Below are 6,049 nucleotides of genomic sequence, written 5' to 3'. Positions count from 1 at the left end.
GATAAAAAATGGTAGATACCAACCTAAAAAAGTACCAAAAAGGCATTTTTCCAAATTCTCGTAGGGGCTCTGTGGACAAAGTGGCTTGGAGGCCACTGACCTAATTCCACTTCCTTTTTGGACCCAAGAATCGGAGAGCGTGTTGGTGACAAGCAAACCACCAAGGAGTACAGAGAGGACACTTGCCTGGAAATGCAAGTCCAAACCACCACAAGACGCCACTTCACACCCAAAGGAGGGCTCTCATAATACAGTAAGAGAAAGAAAAGGGACAGGGGCCTCTGCAGACGTGAGTGGTCCCACGCACAGCCAGCGGGCCTGGAGAAGGCGCAGTCACTTGGACAGCAGGCCGGTGCTTCCTCAGCAGGGGACATATGCAGGTGCCTGTGACCCAGCGATTCCACGGCTGGTGCGCACCCCGAGAATGCATGTCCATAGCAGCATTCTTGACAATTGCCAAAAGGTGGAAACAGTCCAAATATACATGCATCAACAGAAGCAGGGGTCACCAAAATGCGGTGCACCCCATGGTGGGACATGATGCAACTTGGAAAAGAGGGAAACACACCCCCCCACGCTGCGTGGCTGGGCCTCAAAACGTGCTGAATAAGAGAAAGCAGCCACAAAAGGCCACACATCATAGGATTCCTTTTTATGGGGCATGTCGAGAGTAGACAAATCCTGGGGGGCAGGAAGCATTGGATGGTTGTGGGGCTGGGGGGGGAGGGGTTGGGGGAGGGGTTCAATGGCTGCCCAGTGAGTATAGGCTCCCTCATGCAGAGATGAAAATGTTCAGAGCGGGAGAGTAGTGACGCTTGTACAACATCGTGAATTCAGTACTAAATGCTACTGAATTATATGCTGGAAAGACTTAAAATGGTAAATTTTATGTTATGTGTATTTTAGCACAATTTTTGAAAAAACAGATTCCGGGATCCCACCAAAAAACAAAACAAAAAGCAAGGAGGCTGCATAGCGGTTGTGTTTCAGGCCAGGAAGCCTCACCAGCAACTCAGTCTGCTTAGCTGGCTTCCCCAGAGCTGCCCTGCTCCTCCGTCGGCTAATAAACATGCTAATGAGGGACCCAAAGGCTGGGCTGAGGGAGGGGGGCCAGGAGGAGAAGCTTGGGTGTGCCCCCTCCCACCCAGGAGCCTGGCTAAGCCCCCATCTTCCATCAGAGAGGCTCAGGGAAGGTGAGCAGGGACACTCCAGTGAGCATCAGGCTTCTTAAGGCTTTGCTGGAGCTGCCTTGAGAGTTTACGTCCCACTGGGTTGGGCAGGAGGCTGCAGGAGGCCGGGGCAGCCAGTATTGGAGGGGGCGGCCCAGAACCTGTCCACGCAGGCCAGGTTCCACAGAGTGGCCTGTCTGTTGAGCTGGGCACGTGGGGCCGGGTTTCTGAGCCCTGACTGGGTCCCAGGAGGCAAACGTGCATTTGGGAGAAGGGCCTATTGGCCCAGTCAGCCCAAGCTATCCCAAAAGGCCTTGGGGGTGTGGCTGTATCCTGGGGCAATCCCAAGTTAATGGAGGAGGGGTATGAAGTGTATAGCTTTTTTTGTGCCATTCGCTGTGCCAATCCTCTTAGAAGAATTAGGTCCTCTTCCCCCTACCACAAACAGACACACAGATGCAGGTCTTCGAGAAGACCCAGACAGGAAAGACCATCCCCCTGGAGGTCGATCTCACCAACACCAGTGAGAATGTCAAAGCCAAAATCCAAGATAAGGAAGGATCCTGCCTGACCCGCAGCATCTGATTTTTGCAGGCGAACACCTGGAAGATGGCCACACTCTGCCAAACTGCAATATCCAGAAAAAGAGTCCACCCTGCACTTGGTGCTTCACCAGGAAGGTAGCATCATAGAGCCTTCCTCCTCCAGCTGCGCAGAAATACAACTGCAACCAATCTGCAGCAAGTGTTATATTTGCCGGTACCCCAAGTCTGTCAACTGCCACAAGAGGAAGTGCAGCCACACCAACAACCCACCCCCCAAAAGAAGGTCAAATAAGGCCCTTCCACTGGCTCTTCCTTTGCCCTCAGGGTGGTCTCTTGCCCCAGCCCCAAGGCCCTGGGGGGGGCGGGGGGCTCAATAAAGTTTCCCTTTCATTGACTAAAGCAGTAAAAAAAAAAAAAAAAAAAAAGGCTTCGCTGAGCTCCTGCTGCAGGATGTCCTCAGCCAAATCCTGGTGAAGTGACTCCTGCTGGCTCACTTTGCAAAATGACCTTTTTTAATCATCAGATTCAAGCAATCATCAGATTGCTTGTTTTTTAAACAGAGAAAACACCTTAATGGATACCTCCCAGCCTAATAAAATATGCAGGTTGAATGTCTTCCCCATCTGGAATTAACTAGAGAAGTGGTTCTTTTAACTGAGAAGCTCATTGGGAGAAACTCATTCTGGAAAACAAATGCAGGAACCAGCCTTTCAGAACAAACCACACTGCAGAGTGAAGCCCTCTGGAAGGTCAGTGTCTTATGTGAAAACCTCAGGTAAACAGGCTGTGGCACGTAGCTGGTGAGCGTCTGGCCCTGGCAATGAGAAGCACGGCGTGTCTGTCCAGGATGAGTCATTTGTCCTATGCTGCACACCCCTGGAGGGAGGACCAGTCCTAAAAAGTCTCTGGCTCGGGGTTTGCTTTTGGTCATGCAGTTCTTAATATGGCAACGCTTAAGACTTGATTAAACAACTAATGTTTTCTGTTTATGTCATTTTCAAAAGAAGTTTGCTCTTCTCACATGAAACATGGGTACAGTCCGTTCTAAGAAATTCAAATAACCCGGTAAGCAAACACAGGGATGCATGTTCATTCTAAAGACTCACACTTCCCAACTGCAAAGAGGTGCTTTGTGGACCTGAAAATTCTTCTTAAAGATAATCCACAGGGCAGCCCGGGTGGCTCAGCGGGTTAGTGCTGCCTTCAACCCAGGGCGTGATCCTGGAGATCCAGGATCGAGTCCCATATCAGGCTCCCTGCATGGAGCCTGCTTTTCCCTCTGCCTGTGTCTCTGCCTCTGCCTCTCTCTCTCTGTTTATAATGAATAAATAAATAAAATATTAAAAAAAAAGATAATCCACAAAAAAAAAAAAAAAAAAAAAAAAAGGACGCCTGGGTGGCTCAGCAGTTGAGTGCCTGCCTTCTGCCCAGCGTGATCTTGGAGACCCGGGATCGAGTCCCACGTTGGGCTCCCTGCATGGAGCCTGCTTCTCACTCTGCCTGGGTCTCTGCCTCTCTCTCTCTCTCTGTGTGTGTGTGTGTGTGTGTGTGTCTCTCTCATGAATAAGTAAATAAAATCTTAAAAAAAAAAAAAAAAGATAATCCACAAAGCTAGGGCCCTCCTGCCACCTCTCACCCTGAGTGAATCATTAATCCTCATCAACTACACTTCGCTCTTTCTTCTTTTTTTTTTTTTAATAGGGTTCCATGTCCGTTTTTGCCATTGATTTTGTACAAGACCCTGGGCATGGGATGCCTGGGTGGCTCAGCGATTGAGCATCTGCCTTTAGCTCGGGGTGTGATCCTGGAACCCTGGGATCGAGTCCCGCCTCAGGCTCCCTGCATGAAGCCTGCTTCTCTCTCTGCCTGTGTCTCTGTCTCTCTCTGTGTCTCTCATGAATAAGTAAATAAAATCTTAAAAAAAAAAAAAAAAGACCCTGGGCAAATCATCACATCCTCTCTGTGCCCGTTTAAATGAGGATTCACGAGGATTCACATAGTTTAGTTTTGCCCTTTTGCCATTATGTAGGCTGAGCAAGGCCTGCTGTCCTGTCATGCGGACCACAAGGGCCACCATGAAGCTGAAAGCATTCTGTATTCTGGGTCAAGTGTATCCATAAGGATGCCACACTTCCCTTTTATCCACAGAGATAATCTGGCCACCTGCTATGTTGGTTTCCTGTGGCTGCTGGGACAAAGCAGCTCAAAAGGCGGGGGAGGGGTCTTAAAACAACCCAGACTCATTCTTTCACAGCTCTGGAGGTCAGAAGTCTGCATTTAGGTGTCGCCAGGGCCACACCTCCAGATGCTGTAGGGGAGGATCCTTCCTGCCTCTTCTGGCTTCTAGTGGCTGCCAGCACTCATTGGCTTGTGGCTGTTCACTCCAGTCTCTGCCTCTGTGGTCACATGGCCTCCCCTCCTGCTTGTACCTTCTACTCTTCTTGTCAAGATTTAGGACCCAATCAGTTAATCCAGGATGATGTCATCTCCAGGTCCTTAATTGTATCCACAAGCACCCTTCTTCCATAAAGGGTCACATTTGGAGGTAAGGAGGGTCAGGACTTGCACATGTCTTCCCAGGGGACACTACTCAACCCTCAACACCTGCTTTGCATGCCTAACAAGTTTGTGGTGGGGGCGATTAGGATTTTACTAACCCAATGATTAGGATCTCATGATCTAGATGACTTAGTGACCCACTGGTAGGATCTGAGCCTCATTCAGAATCTACAACTCCTAAAACCCAAGCCAGAGATCCACCAAAATGTCCATTGAAACGGGAGAGAGACCCGTTTGGTGGGGATGAAACACAGTCACTGGGCTCTTGGCCCACAGACCTACCCTGTGTGCTTACTCCACATGTAGGAACACGATTCTTGAAGACCTTTCCACTCGTTTCCTATTTTCCATGTTTGATAGAGAAGCAGGTAATGGAAATATTTTGCTTTTTTCTTAACCCGACTAAAAAGGAAACAGCAGGGCAGCCTGGGTGCCTCAGCAGTTTAGCGCCTGCCTTCGGCCCAGGGTGTGATCCTGGGATCCTGGGATCGAGTCCCCCCGCAAGGAGCCTGCTTCTCCCTCTGCCTGTGTCTCTGCCTCCCTCTCTGTGTCTCTCATGAATAAATAAATAAAATCTTTAAAAATAAATAAATAAATAAAAGGAAAACAGCAGCATAAACACAATAACATAGAGCAGTCAGCCTCTGGTCTGCATCCAGACGCCACCGGCCAGGATGAGGAGCTGCTCACTGCCGATCACTGACGCACAGGACAGCAGCCCAGTGTGGCTGCAGCTCCTTATTTTTCACGAGAAGCTGGACACTGGATATTCTTGGAGAGTGAAATCCCCCAAGTACTAAATGTCGAGAATTCAATATATTGAAAACCCTGCTTGGTATGTGTACAGCCCACGTCCACAGAAGCTCTGTCATCTATAGTCAAGGGGTGGAAACACCCCCAGTGCCCATCGATGGATCAATGGATAAGCAGTATGTGGTCCATCCACACAGTGGGATCTAATTCATCCATAAAAAGGACCAACATTCTGACACTGGCTACACATGAAGGAATCTTGAGGACGTTGTGCTAGGTGAAGTCAGCCAGCTGCAAAAGGACAAATCCTCTCTGATTCCACTTACGTGAAGTACCTGGAGTCATTGAATTCATGAGGATGAGAGGTTGCCAGGGGCTGGTTGGCGGGGAGGGGGGGGAAGGGAGCTGGTGATTCATGGGGACAGAGTTTCAGTTTGAGATGATGAAAAACTTCTGGAGACAGATGGTGGCAGTGGTTGTACTACAGAGCGAGTGCACTTAATGGGCTTACATTGTGTACGTCTTAGTACAATTTAAAATTCTTCAAAAAAAAAAAAAAAAGACCCACCTTGGGCTCTGCATTGGCCACATATCACATGTGGATGGCAAAGGAAGCTCACTGTCTGCCAGTCTGGGAGGTGGGCAGCCTTCCTTGAAGGCAGTGACCCTGTGTTATTCTTATTTGCTGGTGCTCCCCTGGCACCCAGCCCACAACCTGGCTCCTGGCAGGTGCTCAGTACTTGAGATTTAAGACCTGTCTTTGATGCTTTGGCTTTTCAATGCAGAACCTGTGGTGTATGTACCATACAAAGGGGATCGTGTACACAGAGAATCGTGTGAACCTACACACACACATACACACACAGAGGAGATGACTGGGCAAGGAGTGTCCAGGGCACCTCCTGCCGCCCACTTTGCCACGCCAAGAAGCCCAGACATTCAGATCACAAGCTCTGGTCATCTGGACCTTAAAACACTTCCCCAGATTATGTAAAAGCCTCTCACTACTCAGTGCGATGATAA

At 49.3% G+C, this 6,049-nt stretch overlaps 1 pseudogene; it reads left to right on the top strand.

The window, feature by feature from the left end:
* The first annotated feature begins 1,625 nt into the window (after positions 1-1,625).
* Positions 1,626-4,976, top strand: LOC112920671 (uncharacterized; annotated as a pseudogene).
* Positions 4,977-6,049: the final 1,073 nt, after the last annotated feature.

The sequence above is a fragment of the Vulpes vulpes genome, chromosome 2 (genome assembly GCF_048418805.1).
Source record: "Vulpes vulpes isolate BD-2025 chromosome 2, VulVul3, whole genome shotgun sequence".
Classification (NCBI taxonomy): domain Eukaryota; kingdom Metazoa; phylum Chordata; class Mammalia; order Carnivora; family Canidae; genus Vulpes; species Vulpes vulpes.
Note: the sequence above shows the minus strand (reverse complement) of the source record. Positions and strands in the feature narration are given on the sequence as shown.